Source organism: Mobula birostris, chromosome 15 (genome assembly GCF_030028105.1).
Source record: "Mobula birostris isolate sMobBir1 chromosome 15, sMobBir1.hap1, whole genome shotgun sequence".
NCBI classification, from domain to species: Eukaryota; Metazoa; Chordata; class Chondrichthyes; order Myliobatiformes; family Myliobatidae; genus Mobula; species Mobula birostris.
Window position 1 is genome coordinate 27,192,477 of NC_092384.1, and position 24,020 is coordinate 27,216,496.

Sequence of the window (24,020 nt, forward strand, 5' to 3'; positions counted from 1 at the left end):
TCCCAACAACTAAAGTCCAACCTCTGAAAATGGGTATCTGGCTGCAAATCCTCCAACACCACCAAGTATTTGGGTAAGAAGACTGTCAAGACCTTTCATCTTCACACAGGTACTAGCATTGGTCTGTATAATGAAGTCTTGCTCTTTCCCTGGTCCTCCTCTTCCACCTTGTGTGCTGATGGAACAACCTCAGACTCTTTTTGGCCTTATGTGACTATACTTTTTCATGCCCTTTCTTTGCTTTCTAATTATCCTATTAATTTCACTGTTACACTTTATCTGCAGAATAAATTAAATTTTCAAAATCTGACAAACTTAATGAACATTTCGTTCCCATAATAAATTGTAACTGAATAATAATAGTGGATCTTGGTTAATTGGTCCATTTTGTTAATCAGGGCAGCCACTTTTGTTCAAGAAGAACAAAAACTAATGGAGAAAATAGCAGGGATTCCCTTTGTTTATTTGGGACACTGTGCCACTTAGTTGGGACAGGAGAATGTTACCGAACGGTTTCTAACTAGTGTCAGACACCACACCGTGCTTAGAGCAAACAGTTTTAAATAGTGTCAGTTGCATGTGTTTGTGTTCAAAAAGCAGTGATTTTTGTCACTGATAGTTGGCACAAAATAAGCAGTAAGACAATTTAGAATTGCTTTGCTCACTGCGGTTTCAAGCATTCAGGTTTGGAAACACCAGAAACAAATGGCAGTGAAAACAAAACAATTTCACTATTTTAACAAAATAGGAACTACACTACAAAGAATTTGAAGGTATCGATAATCATCTTGAATGTTACGATGAAAATGAAGATTCAGAGGATACAAAAGCATCGTATGAAGGCAGTCCATTATCTGCACTAATTTTGTTCATTTACAGTCAATCAAAAGAACCCGGCAGTATGTTGATTGTCTGTCTTATTTGACAATAACAGTGAAACAGCTGCAGGAGAGTTTTTAAAGTGGAAAAGCTGTTGCACTGGGTGGTTCCATTCTCCCAACCTTGAAAGTCTGCCTCCAGTGGTTTCAGTAGGCGAAGCAGACTGCAATCTTCCTTAGTTGCAAATGACTTCTTCTATGCCTTATCTTGCCTTTCAGTCTCCACAAAGCTTTGCAGAACCGCCTTCTTGGCCATTGGATCTTAACTGTTGATCTCCGTTGAAGATTACTTCACATGCTAAGACAGGCATGTCCCTATCTCACAGGGGTATGAGGCCTGCCGGCTACAATCACCTGGTTTAGCCCAGTTGTCAAAGTGGTGTACTGGGGCATGGCCACTATCACATGCAAACAACTACTTGGAGCCACGATGTGTCCCAATTAACCATCAGAGCTGAGTGTCCACTGGGGATCAAAGGTGAGTGAGCTGCCTCAGAGTGGACATGACAAGTCCCTTCACCAGAGGTGTTTCCCCTCCCCTGGACACCCCATGCACAGCACACGCTGGATGAATTCCTCTGTCAATGACTACTAGGAACTAATACAGTTTTACAGTACTGTAGTGGCATTGGTAGTGTTCTAATTTGTTCTGCATTTAGTGTAAATACATAATTTGTTACTCAGTTAAATAGTAATTTGTCTTTTTTCAGAATCAGGTTTATTATCTCTGGCATGTATTGTGAAATTTGTTAATTTAGCAGCAGTGGTACAGTGCCAATACAAGATAATGTAGAAAGAAAAAAATGAGTAAATCAATTACAGTAAGTATATAATATGTATATTGAATAGATTAAAAATGGTGCAGAAACAGAAATAATATCTATTTTTTAAAAAGTGATGTAGTGTGTTCATGTGTTCAATGTCCATTTAGGAATTGGATGGTAGAGGGGAAGAATCTGTTCCTGAATCGCTGAGAGTGTGCCTTCAGGCTTCTGTACCTCCTTCCTGATGATAACAGTGAGAAAAGGGCATGCCCTGGGTGATGGGGGTCCTTAATAATGGATATTGCCTTTCTGGGGGCAGTGCTCCTTGAAGATGTCTTGGATATTACAGAAGTTAGTACCCAAGATGGAGCTGACTAATTTTCCACTTTTGTGTAGCTTCCCTCAGGCCTGTGCAGTAGCCCTCCCCCCCATACCAGACAGTGACATAGTCTGTTAGAATGCTCTCCACGGTACTTCTGTAGAAGTTATTGAGTGTTTTAATTGACAAACCAAATCCCTTCAAACTCGAAAGGAAATATAGCCGCTACCTTGCCGTCTTTATAGCTGTATCAGTATGTTGGGACCAGGTTAGATCCTCAGAGGTCTTTGCACCCACTTCTGATCCCTCAGCTTACCCTTCCTGAAGTACACTATCAGCTGTTTTGTCCTACTGAAACTTAATGCGAGATTGTTGCTGCCACACCACTCAGCTAGCTGGTATATCTCACTCCTGCGCGCCCTCTCATCTCCATCTAAGATTCTACCAGCAATGGTTGTATCATCAAATTTAGAGATGGTATTTGAGCTCTAAATAGCTACACAGTCATGGGTATAGAGGGAGTAGAGCAGTGGGCTAAGCACACACCGAAGGTGCGCCAGTCTTGATTGTCAGCGAGGAGGAGATATTATCACCAATCTGCACAGATTGTGGTCTTCCAGTTAGGAAGTCGAGAATACAAATGCAGAGGGAGGTATAGAGCCCCCCCCCCCCATTTTTTAAATATATCTTTTAAGTTATTTCCATGAAACTTCAGCTAATTGGTGCAACTGCTTAGTTCGGCCAAAATGTACTGTTTCCAATTAACCAGAATCCACTCTCTGCATATTTCAGCTTGTGTTTTAACTATTTTTGCGATATTTTCCTGAGTCAAAAACTAGAAATTATATCATGTAACCACACACATTTGATCCATTACATCTTTTATTTACAATGATACAGAGGAAGGTCATTCTGCTGAATTCATTGTAGTTCCCAGTGAACAGTCCTGTTTCCCCCTCTGTTCCCTGCCTTTACTCTTTCACACACGATCATCAAATTCCCCTTTGACTCTTGTTTGTCATTAACAAAGGGGGTTTCACAGAAGGCACAGGTGTAACATGGCAGAAAACCAGAATGTCCAGAGGTGGCCCACACCAGCACAGTGAGTCGATGCAAGCTGAAACCGCAGCTGAGAGACAGCAGCATTAACTGGAGAAGATCGCGAGCACGAGCTGCCTCAAGGAAAAGACCAGAGACGGGGCACGGGGCCATGATCAGCTATTTCTCGCTGATCAAAGCGTTGAGGAAGGTTGAAACATCAAGGCGGATGTGGAGGATGCCGCTGGTCGTGGTCGCTCTATGCAGAAGGACTGAGGTTGAGTGGTTGCTCTCCTCCATGCTGACGGAGGATGTTTTCAAAATTGTGAGATTTATGTGATTATTGCGGTGGGCAGTAGTTTATATTGGTCTCCTTCAGTTTTCTGTGTTTTCTTTTAGTTTTTTTTGGGGGAGGTGGGGTTTGGAGGTATTATGTTCTAGCTGCTGTTTTTCAGGTGGGCCATCTGTTAGTTTTTGTGTGAGCGAGGGGTTGAGGGGTTTGAGGTTTTGTTTCTTTTTCATATGGGGGGGAGGACTGATGTCTTTCAATGACTACTATGGTTTTTCTGTATTTCATGGTTATCTGGAGAAGACAAATCTCAGAGTTGTATTCTGAATCCATACTTTGATACTAAAATGAATCTGTGCACCACTGTGCCCTCATTTTGATTGTTTCATTCATAAGTGAGTATAGTATATTGTGAAGTACACTTTATAATGCATAGCCAACATAGAGCCCTATTTGTGGGAAAAAAATTTGATTCAGCTCTAGCTCCCCCCCCCCCCAGTAATTACTGGTCAAAACAGAAAATTTCAAGTGTGAGCTATAATTTACTTCTGTTTTCTGATAGCTGATTTAGCTACTGGCCTGTATAAATTCAGTCTTGAAATGGGCTTCACAGAGACATGAGGCATTGCAGCTGCTGGAAATCTAGATCAACACAACACACAAACTACCGGAGCAACTCAGTAGCTCAGACATTATCTACGGAGTGAAATAAACAGTCAGTGTTTCAGGCCGAGGCCATTCATCAGGATAAAAGGGTAGGGGAGGGAAGAAGAGCACAATGCAAAGGTGAGAGGGGAGAGGGTGTAAAAGGGAATAGCTTGAGAAGCTGGGAGGAGATAGGTCAGGGAGATAAAGGTCTGAAGAAGGAATATTAACAGGAGAGGGGGATGGTAGGCCATGGAATAAAGAGAGGGACGTGGGGACCCAGAGGGAGGATGGTGAATGTGTGGGTAGGTCTTGAGGGCAGGAAACAGAAGGGCTAATGGGGTGACATAAATATAGGGTGGGGGTGGAAAATGGAGGAGAGTGATTACTGGAAGCTAGAGAAATCAATGTGGATGTCCAGGCTAAATTAGTCTATGCAGTAGTCACCCATATTAGGTATTACTAAGGACATGAAAGTAAGAAATATTGATAACCAGTTTACAGTACCTCAAGGTGAAAGGTCAATTAAAATTTAGCTCAGATTGGCTTTGTCAAATCTGAATTTTAATATAGTCGTTCATCTCCTTTAGGCTAAAGTCTAATTTATTATAAAATATATCCATCTCTGTATGAGAAGATAGCTTAAAGGAAATACAAATACACTTAATAATTCTAAAGAAAATCAGCTAAATCATTTTAAAGAGGTAGCAGAGTTTTTAGTACACTCACTAAAGAATTCAGACAGTTCTGCAAAGTGTAATGTTTATTACTTTGTCTGTGTTAATTCAGTTTTTCATTAGTTCCAATGGGCAATTGTCAGATAAATCATTCCCGAGTTGCTTCCTTAATAGTTCCATCTCAGTATTGATGGCATTGCCAGTATCATAGATCACAAGTGGAAGAAAGGTTACCTATTCTCATAGGAGCTATTTTCATTCTATAAATTATAAAGGAGAGGGAGTACTGTTCACAATTTTTTTAGACATTCCAGAATGCTTTGAATGAATTATCAGTGAATCTCTTGAGTTCCTGTTTTACTTTACCACTGAGATTTACCCATGTGGTATTGAAGATGCACACCTTTTATATAAACAAGAATAAATAATATTAGAACTTTAATAGTAAGGAGTTGCAATTTTATCTATTTATCTATCTATATATTTATTTATTTATTTGGCGATGCAGTGCTTAGTAGGCCCTTCCAGTCCTTCAAGACATGCTGCCCCAGGAACGCTACGACCCCAATTAACCCTAAACTAATCACAGGACAGTTCACAATGACCAGTTAACCTACCCAGTACGTCTTTGGAGCACCCGGGGAAAACCCATGCAATCCACAGGGAGGATGTACAGACACTCCTTACAGAGGAGCACTGGAACTGGAATTGAACTCTGAACTCTGGAAAACACTGCGAGCTGTAATAGTGTTGTGCTAACCACTGCACTACTATGGCGCCCAGCTATAAACCAAGAGGCTTGTTTTCTTACATTATGTTTAGTAATGATTTGTTTATCCATTTTCAAATATACCATTAAGATTATAATTCACTGATGAAGATAATAAATTGTAACTTTTTTAAGCATGGCAACCCTCTTATTCTGAAATGCCTCCATTATTAATGCACTGTGCCTGCAGTTTGTACCAGACACAGATTCACTTGTAGTTTCATACCTAGATGTTCTGACAGCACCTCACAAACTGGAACTGCTGTCACAAAGGAGAATGTAGTCAGCAGGGGCATGGGAAACCATCTCATACAGGTTCCTCTCTAAACTCCATACCTTTCTAACTTGGAAATAGAACACAGCACAATAGAGGCCCTTTGCCCACAATGTTGTGCCAACCCATACAAATCTACTCCACAATTAATCTTATTCTTTCTTCCTACTCACCCCATAGCCCTCCATTTTTCTTACATCTATGAGCCTATCTTAGATGTCCCAACTGTGCCAGTCTCTACCACGAGCCCTAGCAGAGTATTCCAGGCATCCAACACTCTGTGTGTAAAACAAAAAACAACCTACCTCTGACATCTCCCATAGACTTCACTCACTTTAAAGAGATGTCCCCCAGTACTGGACATTGCCACTCTGGGTGAAAAAGGTGATAGCTGTCAACTCTTTGTCTCTTGTAATTTTGTACTCTATCAAATTGTCTTTCATCCCCGTCGCTCCAAGGAGAAAAGCCCTACCACACTTAACCTTTCCCCATAAAACATGTTCTTTAATCCAGGCAGCATTGTAGTAAACTTCTCTGCACCCTCTCTAAAGTTTCCACATCCTATAATGAGGTGGCAAGAACGGAACACAATATTCTCCATGTGTTCTAACTGGAGTTTTATAAAGCTGCAATATTACCATAAGACCATAAGATATAGGAGTGGAATTAGGCCATTTGGCCCATCAAGTCTGCTCTGCCATTTCAATTTTCCTCTCAGCCCCAATCTCCTGCCTTCTCCCTGTATCCCTTTATGCCCTGACCAATCAAGAATCTATCAACCTCTGTCTAAAATATGCATACAGACAGCCTCCACAGCTGCCTGTGGCAAAGAATTCCACAAATTCACCACTCTCTGGCTAAAGAAATTCCTCATCATCTCCATTCTAAAAAGACGCCCCCTCCATTCTGTTGCTGTGCGCTCTGGTCTTACACTCTCCCACCACAGGAAGGAGAGTCCATCTACCTTCAGACCTTTCAGTTTCCCAAGAACCTTCTTTCTAATTACGGTAACTTCACACATTTCATGGCCCCTGACACCTGGAAATTCCACCATACTGCTAGTGCCTTTCACAATGAAGACAGATGCAAAATACTAGTTTAGTTCATCTACTATTTTGTTGTCCCCATTGTTCCCTCTCCACAATTGTTTTCCACCTATGATCACTTGCCCCAAGAATTCTTTAACCTTAATCTCTCTGATCAATTCTGGTTCATCGCACAACACCCAGTCCAGAATAGCTGACCGTCTAGTGGGCTCAACCATGAGCTGCTCTAAAAAGTCATCTCATAGACACTCTAGAAATTCCCCCTTCTGTAATCCTGCACCAACCTGATTTTCCCAATCTGCCTGCGTATTCAGACCTCTCACGTCTATTGTAACATTGCCTTTAGGCATGCATTTTGTATCTCTCATTGTAATTTGTAGGCCACATCCTTACTACCGTTTGGGGGTTTGTATATAACTCCTGTCAGGGTATTTTTATCCTTGCAATTCCTTGGCTCTGTCCAGTGTTTCAACACTTTCTGACCCTATATCACCTCTTTCTAATGACTTGACTCCATACCTTCTGGATGAGCCTAATATGGGGAACCTTGTCAAATGCCTTACTAAAATCGATATACACCACATCCACTGCTCTACCTTCATAAATTTGTTTTGTCATAGAACATAGAAATTTACAGCACATTACAGGCCCTTCGGCCCACAATGTTGTGCTGACCATGTAACCTACTCTAGAGACTGTCTAGAATTTCCCTAGCGCATAGCCCTCTATTTTTCTTAGCTCCATGTACCTATCTAAGAGGATCTTAAAGACCCTATTGTATCCACTTCCACCACCACCACCAGCCGTACATTCCATACACCCAACACTCTCTGCGTGAAAAACTTACCCCTGACATCCCTTCAGTACCCATTTCCAAGAACTTTAGAATTATGCCCCATTGTGTTAGCCATTTCAGCCTCTGGCTATCTACACAATGCCCCTCATCATCTTATACACCTCTATCAGGTCACCTTTCATCCTCCATTGCTCCAAGGAGAAAAGACCAAGTACACTCAACCTATTCTCATAAGGTACGACCTCCAATTCAGGCAACGTCCTTGTAAATCTCCTCTACACTCTCTCTATACTATCCACATCCTTCCTGTAGTGAGGTGACCAGAACTGAACACAGTACTCCAACTGGGGTCTGACCAAGGTCTTATATAGCTGTTACATTACCTCACGGGTCGTGAACTCAATCCCGTAGTTGATGAATGCCAACACACCATACGCCTTCTTAACAACACTGTCAACCTGTGTAGCAGCTTTGAGTGTCCTATCAATATGGACCTCAAGATCTCTCGGATCCTCCACACTTCCAAGAGTCTTACTATTTATATTATATTCTGTCTTCAAATTGGACCTACCAAAATGAACCACTTCACACCTATCTGGGTTGAAGTCCACTTGCCACTTACTTCTCAGACCAGTTCTGCCAGTATTGATGTCTCACTGTAACCTTTGACAACCCTCCAGACTATCCACAGCACCCCCAACCTTACTAACCCACCCTTCTACTTCTTCATCCAGGTCATTTATAAAAATCACAAAGAGGAGGGGTCCCATAACAGATCCCTGTGGAACACCACAGGTCACCGACCTCCATGCAGAATATGAACCATCTGCAAACACCCTTTGCCTTCTGTGGGCAAGCCAATTCTGGACCCACAAAGCAAGGTCTCCTTGGACCCCATGCCTCCTTACTTTCTGAAAGAGCTTTGCATGGGGAACCTTATCAAATGCCGTACTGAAATCCATATACACTACATCCACTGCTCTACCTTCATCAATGTGTTATGTTACATCCTCAAAGAATTCAATCAGGCTTGTAAGGCACAACCTGCCTTTGACAAAGCCATGCTGACTATTCCTAATCAGATTATGTCTCTTCAAATGCTCAAATTCTGCCTCTCAGGATCTTCTCCAACTTTCCCAACACTGAAGTCAGACTTACTGGTCTATAATTTCTTGGGTTATCTCTACTCCCTTTCTTGAACAAGGGAACAGCATTTGCAATCAATCCTCCAGTACTTCTCCCATCCCTATTGATGACTCAAAGATCATCACAAGAGGCACAGCAATCTCCTCCCTCACTTCCCACAGTAGCCTGGGGTATATCTCATCCAGTCCTATTGACTTATCTAACTTAATGCTTTTCAAAAGCTCCAGCACATCTTTTTTAATGTCTATATGCTTAAGCATTTCAGTCTGTTGTAAGTCATCCCCACAATTGCCAAGGTTTTTTCCCTGGTGAATACTGGAGCAAAGTATTCATTATGTACCTCTGCTACATCCTCTGACTCCATGCATACATTTCCACTATCACACCTGATAGGTCCTATTCTCACATGACTCATTCCTCTTCACATACTTGTAGAATGCCTTGTCATCTTCTTGAAAAACTCAACTAGGCTTGTGAGGCATGACCTGCCCCTCACAAAGCCATACTGACTATCCCTAATAAAATTGCATTTCTCCAAATGCTCATGAATCCTGTCCCTAAGAATAGTTTCCATTAGTTTGTCCACCAATGACATAAAACTCATTGGTCTCCCTTCTCCAGCCTCGTATCCCTTTTGCCAATCAACTTTCCAGCTCTTAGCTTCATCCCTCCCCCTCCTGTCTTCTCCTATCATTTCGGATCTCCCCCTCCCCCTCCCACTTTCAAATCTCTTTCCGTCTCTTCTCTCAGTTAGTCCTGGCCCGAAATGTCGACTGTACTTCTTCCTATAGATGCTGCCTGGCCTGCTGCGTTCATCAGCATTTTATGTGTGTTGCTTGAATTTCCAGCATCTGCAGATTTTCTTATGTTTGGTCTGTAATTCTCAGGATTACTTCTATTATTTTTTTTAACAATAGAGCAAGGTTAGCCAGCCTCCAATCATTTGGTACTATTCATTTGTCCAGGGAGGATGCAGATATCGTCAACAACCCCACAATTTCTTCTCTCACTTCCTGTAGTAACCTGGGGTATATCCCAAGGAATTATGCATCCTATTGTTTTTCAGATATACCACTGTTGCTCTTCATCATTACTGCATATGGTAGTCCCTCTCCAACAGTAATGTAGAAGCTCCTTTCTCCCGTTCCAGAAGGTATGTCAACACTGCCTTTTCAAGGATGATTAGGGGTTGGCAGCAAATGCTTAGAAGCATAAAAAGGCAACTGAGGATCTTCCTCAGGCATAACTGGGTCATAACTGAGTCTTAAGGTAGGGCCAGTTAAGACTCCTGGAGGTGGAGGACATAGTCCTAAATGAGTAAATTGTTACTGAGGGAGTCACTGTAAAGGAAGATGATTCAGAATTAATTTTTAAGATGGTGCAGTAAAGACCAGCTGATTTTAAGGTAGATATCCATATGGCACAGATATGAGAGGCAGGGAGAAGTTGTGGAAGTATTGGCCATAATCTTGCAATATGAAACCTGGAGGAATGCACAAATTACATCCTTGTTTGGGGGAGAAAAGGTCCAAGAATAAACCTACAAACCACAGGCCAGTCTGCTTATTCATGATGGTGGAGAAATGTTTGGAAAGAATAATCAGGAACACGTGGACAAGTGTTTATGGTTCAGGGAAAGCCTTGTTCAAAGTTAATCATGTTTAAGTAAATGGGTAATTGTTTCTTGAGGGAGATAACAGAGAGGGTCAATGAGGTCCATGCAGTTGATATGAAGCAAATAAATTCTCAGAAGCAATACATGCAAACTGCGGGCAGAACTCAGCAAGTCAGGCAGCATCAACAGAAATGAATAACCAGTCAATGTTTCAGGCCAAGACCCTTCTTCAGGACTTTTGTGTTCTCAGAAGTATTTGTTAATATGTTATCAGTTTGTCAAAAGTTTGAAGCCCATGGAGTGAAGGAACAGTTGTAGAATAAATCAAATATAAGTCAAGTGACTGGAAAAGGAGAGGACAGCACTGTACATTGGAGTCAGTACAGGGACCATTGCTTGCTGACTGCTTGTTAATAATATGGACTTGGGTGTACAGGGCATGGCTTTCTAATATCAGAATCAGGTTTATTATCACCAGCATGTGTCGTGAAATTTGTTAACTTGGCAGCAGCAGTTCAATGCAATACATAATATAGAAGGGAAAAAAAATAATAAATAAATTACAGTATACTTATATTGAATAGATTAAAATCATGCAAAAAACAGAAATAGTACATATTTAAAAAGTGAGGTAGTGCTCACGGGTTCAATGTCCATTTAGGAATCGATGGCAGAGGGGAAGAAGTTGTTCCTGAATCACTGAGTGTGTGCCTTCAGGTTTCTGTACCTCCTACCTTATGGTAACGGTGAGAAAAGGGCATACCCTGGGTGCTGGAGGTCCTTAATGAGGCACCGCTCTTTGAAGATGTCCTGGGTACTTTGTAGGCTAGTACCCAAGATGGAGCCGACTAAATTTACAACCCTCTGCAGCTTCTTTCGGTCCTGTGCAGTAGCTCCCCATACCAGACAGTGATGCAGCCTATCAGAATGCTCTCCACGGTACATCTATAGAAGTTTTTGAATGCATTTGCACATAACTCAGAATTTGCAAGCTTGGTAAATTGTGTGGAAGACAGATACAGACTTAAAGGGAGGCGGTGGGGTAGGTGGATGAGATATCAATTATACAGAGTTAAAGGTTGGAGGGAACACCAAGCGGGTTGATGGAACCGATGGGAAGTAGACACAGTGATCTGCAACTAGATGTTCATAAATTGTTGAAAATGGCAGGTAGGATGAGAAAATATTTTTTTTAAACCTTCAGGTATTATTTATAAATACAGGCATAGACTACAGGAGCAAGGAAATGATGATGAATCTGTCTTACAGAGGAAAAGCTCCAGGCCAGCTATAACTGGAATCAAGTTCTAGGCATACTTTAGGAATGGTGTGAAGGTTCAACAGAGGGTGCAGAAATAACTTACTAAAATTATTACACAAGTATATGAACAGATTGATCCTCTCCTTGAGCAAGGGAAGGTGCAAGGAGATCCTCATGGAGACACTTAAATTCTGGAAAAGTCTAGACAAGGTAGAGCAAGAGAAACTTGTTGGCAAAAGTATCAAGAAACGGAGGACACAAAACTAAGGTGATTGGCAAAGAAAAACAAAAGTGACTTGGGGAGATGCTATTCAACACAGAGAATAGTTGGAATCTGGGATGCGCTGCCAGAGGGAGTAAGGAGCCATCCTGGTGATACAAAAAGAAACAGAAAATGAGCCTCTATGGGAAGAGGAACTGTTCATAAGCAACCTGCTGGAGGAAGGCAGGAGGTTGAGCTACATCTGCAGGAGGAAAGGACTTGTCAATATTTTAGGTCAAAACCCTGTATAAATTCAAAGCCCGATCTGCTCTTTCCAGCAGTTTCAGGATTTTACTTCAGATTCTGAGCAACTGCTATTAATTTCTAACTTTCACATTGAGTTCAAAGGGAAAAAAAATATTTGCGAAGCTTTGGGGAAAGGACAATTAAGTGGATTTAGCTGTATCCTCTAGCACAGTGCTGAACCAGCCAGTGGGCTGGCTGGCTAAAATCATTTTGTGACTTTGAGTCCATCATTAACAGTATTACATAAAAGATTAATAAGGTAGATAGAAGAATAAGTTTGTGAAAATTTTGTACAAAGTTGTCAACCACCATTTTCCATCCTTTATGAACTAAAATGGAATCACAGCAGACTTCTCCCATGCCTTCTGTTGGTTGGTCACAAGGTTGGAATAGCAAAGGCTTGTTAAGCACTGGTTATCAAAACCTCTTTAGCAGTTATTCATTTAATATCTTGACTGGGAACTAGGAAATGAGCCATTTGAGAGGAAAAATTATAACTAGGCGCTAGTTTTTATTGATTATATGAACTACAATTTTGTGATGTATTTATATCAGGTTCAGCCTTATCATCACTGACACGTGTCATGAAATTTGTTATTTTGCAGCAGCAGTACAGTGCGTACATTAAAATATTTAATGGATGACAAGAAATATATAATAAAAATTAAATAAATAGGGCAAAAAGATCACTTCTCTGTTGGAGTAATTCCGGATTTGTATTCTGCCCCAGAAGGTGTCTCAGCCAAGATGGTTGACACCGAGATAGAACTTTTCTAGCCATCTTCCAGTACTTGCCGAACGTCCTGCTGCGGCATGCTGCGTGAATTACAAATCTGTTTGCATGCTTATTTGTAAACAACAGCTCTTTTTGTTACAGCAGTATTATGCTCTCTGCACCTCCTGACCTTAAATCAGTATTGTAGCATGGGAGGCCCTAATTACACCCAGTCAGCTACGTTGAACAGGCCATACCATTTGTGTGCTCAACACCAGATGTTTGAATGAGACACCATTCTGAACTATGTCATTAAAAAATTATTAGTTTACAGATAGAGAAAAAGATTCAAGGATGCATTCACCCCCCCGACTCTTGGGAATCCCTGGTTCCTGACTGTTCAAAGTGCAAGGGTAGCAATCAGATGACGCTCTCCCTCTTCCCTTCCAGCTCTGAAGGAGGGTTTCGGCCCGAAACGTCGACTGTCAGCTCATCTTCCTGGATGCCAATTCCTCCAGCATTTTGTGTACGTTGCATTGAGAGCCCAGACTCCATGCACACAGAAGCAAATGTGTCACAAACTACCAACCCACCCACTCCAGTAGGCACCACCTACTTCAGCGGTAGAAGATTCTATACTGATCTCATTCGTCGTCCTGGAACCCACAAAACTGGAGTGGAGTGAAGTCATCTCTGATCCCAGGGAACCACCTACAAAGCAGGAGATGATGATTCCAGGACAGCTGCAGCTGTCATTAGGTAACACTGCATAGTGTAGCACTAAAGCAATACAGCTTGGTGTGTAGCTGGTAGATGCATTATTGTGAGCAGATGATGAATACCTTGTGATCAGGAGGCAATCTGTTTATTTTGATAATTTATTCAATTAACATCCCTGCAATGATATATTTACCAGATTAAATACATTCTCTTACTGTTTATCACGTTTCATTTGAATCGATGTATTTTAAAACACACTGAATTTTTAACTCGGAGTTAATATATTTAGGTATAAAACCACCAAATGTTGGCACACCTCCAAAATACTTTTACTGGAAATAACCAGCAAAATCTCATCACATGAAAGTTATCCTTTGTAATAACTTTGGCTTGCAATCATGTCGATACCAGTGGAGGTATTAATTCTTTTTTACCTTTGGCATGGTTATGTCAACTTAAAACATGATATCTGCAATAGGATCACCTTTTTCAGATTCTTCCATTTAATTTAAAATTCAATTAAAATAGATTTGTTAAACTCAAGCCACCATTGGTTTTTAATCTCTTAATTGTGTTGAAGTCAAGATTTTCAGAACAACTTAATGCAGCTGTATATCGAAATGCAATAAAATTTCCTGGACAATAGTATTTGCATATTTTAACCCATGATTCAGGCATCAGAACATTTTTCTCTGAGACCTTCACTTATAAAGACTGGATTAATCCCAGAGAAAATGGTTAGCTAAGCACACTAAGATTTTCATAATGGTGAGGGGGGGGTGGGGGGGGTTTGCAAGAATTGTGGGGAGAAACCATTTACAGGAACATCAGCTGTTCATAATAATTCATCTATTAGGAATGTAAATGATCATTCTGTCTGTCCAGGGAATAGATACCATCTGATCATTTAATTAAACCAAGAAAAGGGATTGTAAAAATTCATGGCTTCTGCTTATTAAGGTCAGCACATAAAGAATTGCCGCTGGAAAGTTATTGTGGGCTGTGGAATGGCATATCAGCAGGAACTCAGCCACCTGGAGAGGACGTCAGAAGTGATTAAGCAATTGGCTTAAAAAACAGGTAAAGATCAGGGACACAGCTTGGAGAAGCTCAACATACATGTTAGATCCATGTTTTGTCGAACAACCCTTAGATAATGAGTTTGTTTATTCTGATTGGTTCCTTACAGGAAGGAATTAAAGGGACCAGGTACTTCCCCAGAGGAACAGTGTCCTCTTGTGTATTTGATAGGACTGATAGAAATTAATTAGCAAAGACTTGGAATGCAGCACAGCTCTTAAAGAAATTGAAAATTTCTACTGCAGGTGCTGGAAAATCCAAAGTATAAAAGCTGCAAACACGCAGAAGTCCAGACAATGTCTGTGGAAAGAGAAACCCTTTGCTCAAACTGGGAAAGGGAAGAAAAGATTATGATGTTAGGAATAAGATACTTTAAGTGGGAAAGAAATGTAAAATGTTCTCCAAATTCCAGAGGAGAGGTGAGAGTGACTGTCTGCAACATCGAGGCAGCATTCGACTGACTATGATACAAAGGGACCCTGGTGAAACTGAAGTTAGCCAGCTTCAAAAGGAAAAGCCTCCGGTGGCTGGAATTGCACTACCTTACACAATGCAGTTGTCGAAGCTAAATCATCCCTGTGCAAGGAGCAGGGTTTCTCAGGACTCTACGATCAACACTGATCCAACGGGATTAATACGAAGGGCAAACTGTGGGGAATGGGAAAAAGTAATGCAGCAAGAACAGCCAACGTGGGCAAGGGAGCGAGGAATTTCATTAGGAGCCTTTCTGACCACAGTTAATTATCAGAGTGGCCAGAAGAATTTACTTTTTACTAGTTTCCTGCTGTTTACCTTCAATCTTGTCTTTCTGCAGCAGTGACCGTTTTAATTAAAGTCATAGAACACTACAGCATAGAAACATGCCCTTTGGCCCATCTAGTCTGTGCTGAATCATTAATCTGCCTAGTCCCATTGACCTGCACCCTGAATTGCTACAAGACTGTGCTTGTTGCTAAGTATTAGATGGTACCCAAGGTTAAAAAGGCAGAAATCTGCTCTATTTCAAATAGATTTTTGGAATTCTTTACATCCACTGAAGATGCATAGGAATTTATCAGAAAGATGGCTTCTCCAACTCTGCAGGCCCACTGCCCACACCCCCCTCCTCCCTTTTAGAACGGCAATGAAGAAACCAGGTCAGAATACAAATCCTGGATTCACACTTGAACACTTTTAATGAGTAACTGTGGATGTAATTAGCTGTTTAGTAAATACAGAGAAACAAAATGTGTTATTTGTCCTGTGACCACATTAGAGCATTATCATTATCGTATAAAATCCAGCTCCATCCCTTTGTGACATGGCAAGAATCTAACCAGCTGAGTCCTTGTGGGCGGATAGTGATAATAAAATGCGGCAGCTGTCATTAAAAAGACAAATCCCCTGGCAAAAGTCAAATGGAAAACCTGGAAAATGGAAGATTTTCTCATTGTCTGTAAGATTTGCAGTATATTTTACAGTGGTATGCAGTCATTTATCAGTATTAAGTTACAACCTCAGTTCATGCTGTCAAGTGGAAATCCTGCAGATTTGTAATGTGGTTGATTTATCATGGCATTTGTTTGTGATTATTTTACAACAGGCATAAAAGTGTCCAGTTTCCAATTTTTAGAAAAACTGTTTAAACTAAACTGAAGATAACCATGCAAGAACAGAGAAGACAGGAACAGGTACAAGTTCTCCCATACCTAGTCTCATCTGTTTATATTTATTTCTCATCACCTACCTGTCTCTGTCTCACCTTTCCTCTCAGTTGAAATATGTCTACTTTAATGTATAAAGTATTAATAACAAGGGTAATGAACTGACATCATGGGTCAGTACACGGAATTACGATGTCAGAAGGACAGGATTGGTTGCTTGATACTCCAGCTTTTACATGTTTCTAAAAGGATACGGAGGGCTCTGTACCGATAGTGCTTAAAGTAAAATAATTCAAGTACTTCCCTGCCCTTACCGCATCTTACCTCCACATACTCGGTTCTAATGGTCAGTAACTGAAGGTTCGGACCGGAAGGTAGATGTCAGGGAAAGTATTGAAAGGCAAAATTGAAATAACATGTATGATGGGTAGGATAGTTCGAAGTGTGCGTATTTTAATGTTAGGAGTATTATGGGTAAAGATGATGAACTTAGAGCATGGATCAGTACATGGTACTATGATGCGGCCATTACTGAAACTTGGTTGAGAGGGGCAGGAATGGGTGATTAGCGTATTAGGTTTTTGAAATTTTAGAGAGGATAGGGAAGGAGGCAAAAGAGGGGGTAGGATTGCGCTAGTAATCAGGGACAATATCACAGCTACACGCGGGGCATAGGGGAGGGTTCCGACACTGAGTCCATTTGGGTAGGACTCAAGGAAGTGAGGGTGCAATCACACTAATGGGATTGTACTACAGAACCCCCGTCCCCCAATAGCCACCAGGAACCACTGAGAAATAGATATATAAACAGATTAAGGAAATGTGTAAAAATAATAGTGTTGTCATGGGGAATTTCAACTTCCCTAACATAAACTGGACCTTCTTAGTGCAAGGGGTTTAGATGAGGCAGAATTTGTTAAATGCATTCGGGAGGGCTTCTTAAATCTGGAAGAATTTCTGAAACGCTCGTTCACTGCTGTCGGTGCTGCGCGGTCGGGAATCTTTCGGGGGGTAGGCCTCAAAATCCCCGGCTTTGCCTGCTGTTGGCGACTGAGATGGAGGTCGAATCGCTCGGATAGAGATGGCGCTCAGTACTCGGTGTCGGAGAGCTGATCAGAGCTCGAAGTTTTCAGATGACTCAGAGTCGGACCGTGGTCGGGTATGGCAGAGAGAGTTTTTCTTCCTTCTCCCGTCTGTGTGAGATGTGGGACATTTGAGAGACTTTGAACTTTTACTGTGCTCATGGACTTCGTCAAGTTATGGTATTGTTGCACTGTTGTAACTATATGTTATAATTATGTGGTTTTGTTAGTTTTTTTTCAGTCTTGGTCTGTCCTGTGTTTTGTGATATCACACTGGAGGAAATATTGTATCATTTCTTAAAGCATGCATTACTAAATGACAATAAAAGAGGACTGCGTGTCTTCATAATCTAAATCATTATGTGGATGGTTCAATGCGAGGAGAGGCCGTATTGGATCTGGTGTTGAGTAGTGAGCCTGGCCAAGTGATTGACCTTTCAGTGGGTGAACAGTTAGGGAACAGTGACCACAACTCCTGAACTTTCAGGATAGCCATAGATAAGGATAGGTATGTTCCTTGTGGGAGAGTTTTAAACTGGATTGGGGCAAGTTACAAGAGCGTTTGGCTGGAACTAAGAAGATTTAATTGGGAGTACCTTTTTTCTGGCAAATTCACATCAGACATTTTAAAGATCAATTGCAGAAAGGCATGTTCTCCTGTTAGAAGGCCGGACAGGGATAGAAAGGCAAGAGAACCTTGGATGTCTGGAGAGGTGATGAACTCAGTCAAGAAGAAAAATGAGAAGTACAGTATGTAAAGCTTTGGAACTTAGGATCAAATGAAGCACATGAGGAGTATAAAGAAGCCAGAAAAGAACTAAAGAATGTAATTAGGAAAGCCAGGAGTGGCCATGAAAAGTCCTTGGCGAGTAGGATTAAGGTGAATCCCAAGGCATTCTATACGTACATCAAGCAAGAGGGTAGCTAGGGAGGGGTAGGTCCACTCAAAGATAAAGAGGGGAGCATTTACTTGGATGTGGAGAATGTGAGTGAGGTACATAATGAGTACTTTGCTTCAGTATTTACCAAGGAGAACGACATGAAGGACCAGGAGATCAGTGCTGAGTGTATAAATCTGTTAAGTCATTTAGAGGTCAAGGAGGAGGAAGTGTTGGGTCTCCAAATGAATATTAAGGTGGATAAATCCCCAGGGCCTGATAGGATTTACCCCAGGTAATTGAGGGAGGCAAGAGATGAAATTGCTGGGGCCTTGACCAGTATCTTCGCGTTCTCTCTTGGCACAGGCGGGGTCCTGGCGGACTGGTGAGTGGCTAATGTTGTACCCACGGTAGATCATTTACAGATATGGGCAGAAAAATGGCAGATGGAGTTTAACCCAGATAAATGGGGGGTGTTACATCTTGGTGGGGCCAAAGCAAGGAGACAGTACACTGTTAAGGGCAAGACCCTTAACAGTGCTGCTGAGCTGGGAGACCTTGGGGTCCAAGCTTATAGCTTCATGGAAGTGATCGATAGGGAGGTTAAGAAGGCTGATGGAAGGCTTGCTTTCATTAGTCGAGGCACTGAGTTCAAAAGCCAAGAGGTTATGTTGCAACTTTATAAAATTTTGGTTAGGCCACATCATGTATATTGCATTCAGTTCTAGTCTCCCAGAACTAGGAGGAATGTTGAGGCTTTGGAGAGGGTGCCGAAGAGGTTTGCCAGGATGCTGCCCAGTTTAGGGGGCATGTGCTATCATGAGAGGTTGGACAAAGCTGGGTTGTTTCCTGAGGGAAAATCTGATAGAGGTTTACAAGATTATGAGAGGTATAGATAGCGTAGACACGGCGCATCTTTTTCCCAGGGTCGGAATGTCTAATACCAGAGGGTATGCATTTAAGTTGAGATGGGCTAGGTTCAAAGTGGATGTGAAGGGTAAGGTTTTCCACTTAGAGTGGTGGATCCTGGAATGCCCTGCCTGGTATGGTGGTAGAGGCAAATACATTAGAGGCTTTTAAGAGATGTTTAGATAGGCACATGAATATGAATTGTGTAGGTAGGAGGGATTAGTTTTCAGGTTTTTTAAAAATTTACTTTTTAGCTGGTTGGCATAACATTGTGGGCCAAAGGGCCTGTTCCTGTGCTGTACTGTTCTATGCTCCAATGCTGGGTTAGTCATCACTTAAAACATTGACCACACTACTTCACCCAATGAGTTCTCCCAGTAGTTTAACCCATTTGGTCCTTAAAATATCTCTGCCAATGGACAATGTACTGGTTCATTGTACATTTCAACAGCTTTGTGCTATCCCTACCTCCCTGGATGCCCAAAAATATACTCTTCTTTACCTCATGAATTAACAAATTGGATCATTTTTCTCCCCAGCCTTCCAACCTATAATGGCCACCAGATGCAAGTCTCATGAATATACACAATGATGGAAATGTCTCAGCCTTATAGCGTAGGGAATGCCAGACCTTGAAAATGCTTGTGGGTGTAGAAAGGATTGAGGATAGCAAATTTCTCTTTCTCAAGGGCACCTGATGTGTTCTTGGTCACGGTTACCGGTACGGTTTTAAAAAATACATGTTTTAATTAAGGGACTGAGAGATGATCTTACATGGGGTATAAAATCATGAAGGGTATAGATAGGATGAATGTAATTCACCTTTTCCCAGGATTAGAGAATCATGAACTAGAGGCCAATAGATCTAAGGTGAGAAGGGAAAGATTTAGTAGGGACTTTTTTAAAAAACCACAAAAGTTAGCATGTATGTGGAAGAAGCTACCTGAGGAAGTGGTTGAGACAGGTACAATAACAACCTTTAAAAGACAGTTGGGCAGGTAACTGGAAAGGTCTAGAAGGTTATGGAGCAAACACTGGTAAATGAGATTAGCTTGGATGGGTCATCTCGGTCAGCATGGACCAGTCAGGCTGGAGAACCTGTGTAACTGTGAACTGAATTCACTTGTACTGTCGTGCCCAGGTGATTAGTTCAAGCCCATGACCGGTGAGTCAGGGATGACTGTGCGCTAATCATCTCAGCTGCAGGATACCGCTACGCAGTGAGTGCATTGTAACCAAATCACATCATCAACAGTACATACAGCAAGCAGAATTAATCAGAACATCAACTCCACCTGCCATACAAATACAGGGCAGGTTGGAAACAATACCGAACGACTTGCCTTCTGACCCCCATAGCCTTTCCACTCCAATGCCTTAGAACAAACTTCCAAGAACTCTCTCCATGTGCCAGCACCTCTTTGACATGGAGTGATTCATTGTTTTCTGGCATTTGGATTTTTATTTTGCTCTGGATCATCACTGCATTTCCACAATTTATTTATGCTTTATTGTTACTTTATAATCATTCATTCTCTTGTTACTTTTAAGGTAAAACCAAGGGCAGGAGTTGGTGCTTGAACTCAGCGATAATTCATAAAGTATTAATTGAAACAGCCAGTTATTTTCTTTACCCTAACACCAAGGTTGTTTGTCCAGTTGAGAGATTAACTGTGCCTAGCCACCCAACCCATTAAGTGCACCAGTTACTGACCCACCCCATGTCGGCCTTCAAACTACCCCTTAAAAGCAAGTTTGTTTAAAAAATGCACCATGAAAATGCTTACAGTAAGATAATTCAAATACTCAGCTGCACATACTCGTCCAGGACAACTCCACGCGAGTGGGTAAGTTACCAGCTGCACGCTAGTCGGCTTTGGTGTGCATCTGACTCCTCTTGGCGACACTAGAGATTCTGCAGATGCTGGAAATCTTGAACACACACACAAAATGCTGGAGAAACTCAGCCGGTCAGGCGGCATCTACGGAGGGAAATAAACAGTCGATATTTCAGGCTGAGACTCTGATGTAAGAGTCAGCTCAGTTCAGCCCAACATGCATTACTTCTTTTTGCTGTTTAAACTTACTTAGCCTTTATCTTTTCGATTGTGTACAGTCATAGAATTATGTAGAACAGAAACAGGCCCTTCGGCCCACCGAATCAATGCTGCCCCATTTCATGCCTCTTCTAATGCCCTTTAATAAATGTGATCAACTTTTCAGGAAAAGCTGTACTGATAATACCAAAAATGTCACTTTGAAGTTCCTGAAGGTGACACGTTGGATGGATTCTCCAGCGACGGCATCACACGCTCTATAGATTAATCAAAGTTTCTGCATTTTATGTAATCCACTAACTGAGAAAGAGAATGAGGTTAATTGTTGACCACCTAAAATGTTTAATTGTGGAAAGTACACCTTTATCAGACAAATTACATTGTGAGCATTAATCTTGTGTATGTTTAGATTTCCACATGCTCTAGATTATTTTTGTTTGTCCATTAAGTGATTGCTTATTCATTGTCAGTTACGCTCAGTAGTATGGATGAATGAATCTGGTCGTTAGATATGTGAAACAAATTGGGCAAGTGTACAAGCCTGCATACCACTGCCCCCCCCCAAACTTCATAACACACAGGTGGGGCCCACCTTACAATGCTTTTAAAGATTCCTTGTGCATTGTGCTGAGGGCAAACTGTTTGCTATTGGGTCGCGATGATACAGTGTTTCCAGTATTGCTAAATGACTCGCTGTACTGGAGAGGAAACAATACTATCTTTGGTACACTATTTTAAAAAAACAGAACAGCACAAAACCCTCTTTGTCCTGTTGCTGTATCCTTGCTTGAAGTAAAAGTCTTGGTAAAATGACACCATTTGTTTCATTTCTTAAACTCTGTAGAGGGTGCTCCAGTATTTTAATATTTAACCAGCCAAAACCCATTCCCACCTCTTCCCCCACAAAATTGTAGTTTCAGTTGGTAAACAAAGTATTATCCTTAATCTCTTCCTAACAGAATCCTTGAAACCACATTTAGATCCTCTCTGCCATCTGGCTGCATCCATCCTTTGCAGAAAAAAAAACACAACCCGAGGATTTGGAGACGTTAATAAATATTCAAGTATTGATGTTTCATTCCACAATTTTTAATTGTTTGTATAAAAAAATGTATCTGCACTTTCTAATAATATTTGAAACAATATTTGATATCGTTCTTCATTTTAAAGAATTAGAGCCACTTTGGCAAAACCCACAATTCAGCAGTACAAGTTCTATTAACCACAGTAAGTATTACAAATTTGAAAAATCTTGGATGCTTTTTAATGTCAAGTTTTCAGAAAATGCAGCTAATGGGAAACTCAGAAGGCAAATGTGAGATGGAGTTTACATTTGACAGGATTGTTTCTCAAATGTTTATCTATTTTCCCAATACTCAAGTAGACATCAGCCTGGAGTGAAAGATCTTGCTATACAACTGCAAAAAGTAAGGGAAAAGGGAACAATATTGCGATGAGCACTGATGCAGAGTTGGGTGAATTTCCAGCCTGACTCTGTTGCTTTCACTGATTAGCAGAAAGTTGCAATTTTCATGTCAACTGAAATACCCAATTATAGTTATCTGTGTGAAAATGTGTGCAGTTTGTAACGATTAGTAACAGCAGGTACACTTTAAACACACACCATTTATCGTGCGTCCACCTAACTTTTCGCTGGTCACAGAGATCAGTGATCTCACTGTCTTGCAGTATCACAGTTTTCATTCTGGAAAAGCTTTGAGCATTAACATTTCAAATCAGACAGACGAATGGGGGAAGAGGCAACCAAAAACTTCAAAGGATTCAGGACCGTTGTGTTCCTGTAGGAAGTTTCAAAAGTGGGGACTGTCACAATATGGACATTTTAAATGAGGTCAACACGAGGAATTCTGCAAATGCTGGAAACTCAAGCAACACACATCAAAGTTGCTGATGAATGCAGTGGGCCAGGCAGCAACTTTAATGTGTGTTATTTTAAATGAGGTGGTTGGTTTTGGGGAAAAAAATAAAAATTCACTGCATCTCGAATCTGTAATTGTGCTGTTTTTGCTTTTCCTGCATTTCCTCTGGCACTTTGTGCTGTCTTTAGCAAATGGTTGTTCCTGGATAGCCCAATCCCAGAGGTCAGGAGCTATATACACCGCTGGTGGTGATCCCACTCACTGCACAATAGCCATCTTGTGATTTATTCTCATAGCCACACGGTTTCCATTGATGGCCACAATGTAGGCACTTGAGTGGCAAATTTAATATTCATCTTTTCATTGATGATATTCCATTGATCAGCCTGTTTTCTTCTTTAGCAGTACCTCTAATTAGAAAATGACCAAAGTGTTGCTAGTGTATAAAGTAGACCAAGTACCCATAGCAGAAGATCCAAATGAGCAAAATGATGGTTTTGGATGAAGGCAGAGGTTCACTCACTGGGCTGAGGAAGAATAATGTCCAAGGTTAAGAACTGGAGGTGGTGGGGACATGGCTTTGGATTTCCAGAACAGGTGGACAAAGGTGGGAAGATATCCTTGGAGTGCAGTCTGGAACTGAATGTTCCCACAAGCATAATATAAAGTGGAAGCACAACAAACATGGGACCAAGGAGGACATTATGCTGAGATTTATTTGAATTTAAAAGTGCTTATGGCAGAAATGAAGGTAGCATGGAGAGAAACTTTTAAACTTGGTTAATTAAGGCAATGAGTGGAGACCATTGTTTACCAAACTTTGCTTAGAAGGAGATTTGGAATTGATCTTTCACAAAATGTTTTTCTCCGGAAGGGTGCTGAGATGCGAAGTCTTTCCAACAATTATTGAGCAACAGAGATGAGATGGCAGCTTATGGTGAACCTACAGTGAAGGACAGTATGGAAGTATAGAAAACCATTCTATGATGTTGATGGTAAGTAAGCAGGGAGAGATAATTTTTATGTGAAAC

At 41.2% G+C, this 24,020-nt stretch overlaps 1 long non-coding RNA gene across 2 annotated transcripts in view; it reads left to right on the plus strand.

The window, feature by feature from the left end:
* The window catches only part of LOC140210506 (uncharacterized), a 36,010-nt gene continuing 11,990 nt past the window's right edge, over nucleotides 1-24,020 (plus strand). Inside the window, exons 1-5 of one of the 2 annotated variants that reach the window (XR_011889249.1) lie at nucleotides 1-3,324; nucleotides 13,191-13,499; nucleotides 14,421-14,540; nucleotides 16,123-16,210; nucleotides 23,864-23,984. This is a non-coding gene — a long non-coding RNA (uncharacterized lncRNA). The remainder of the gene's footprint in view (nucleotides 3,325-13,190; nucleotides 13,500-14,420; nucleotides 14,541-16,122; nucleotides 16,211-23,863; nucleotides 23,985-24,020) is intronic. The other variant, XR_011889250.1, reaches the window with a different exon arrangement.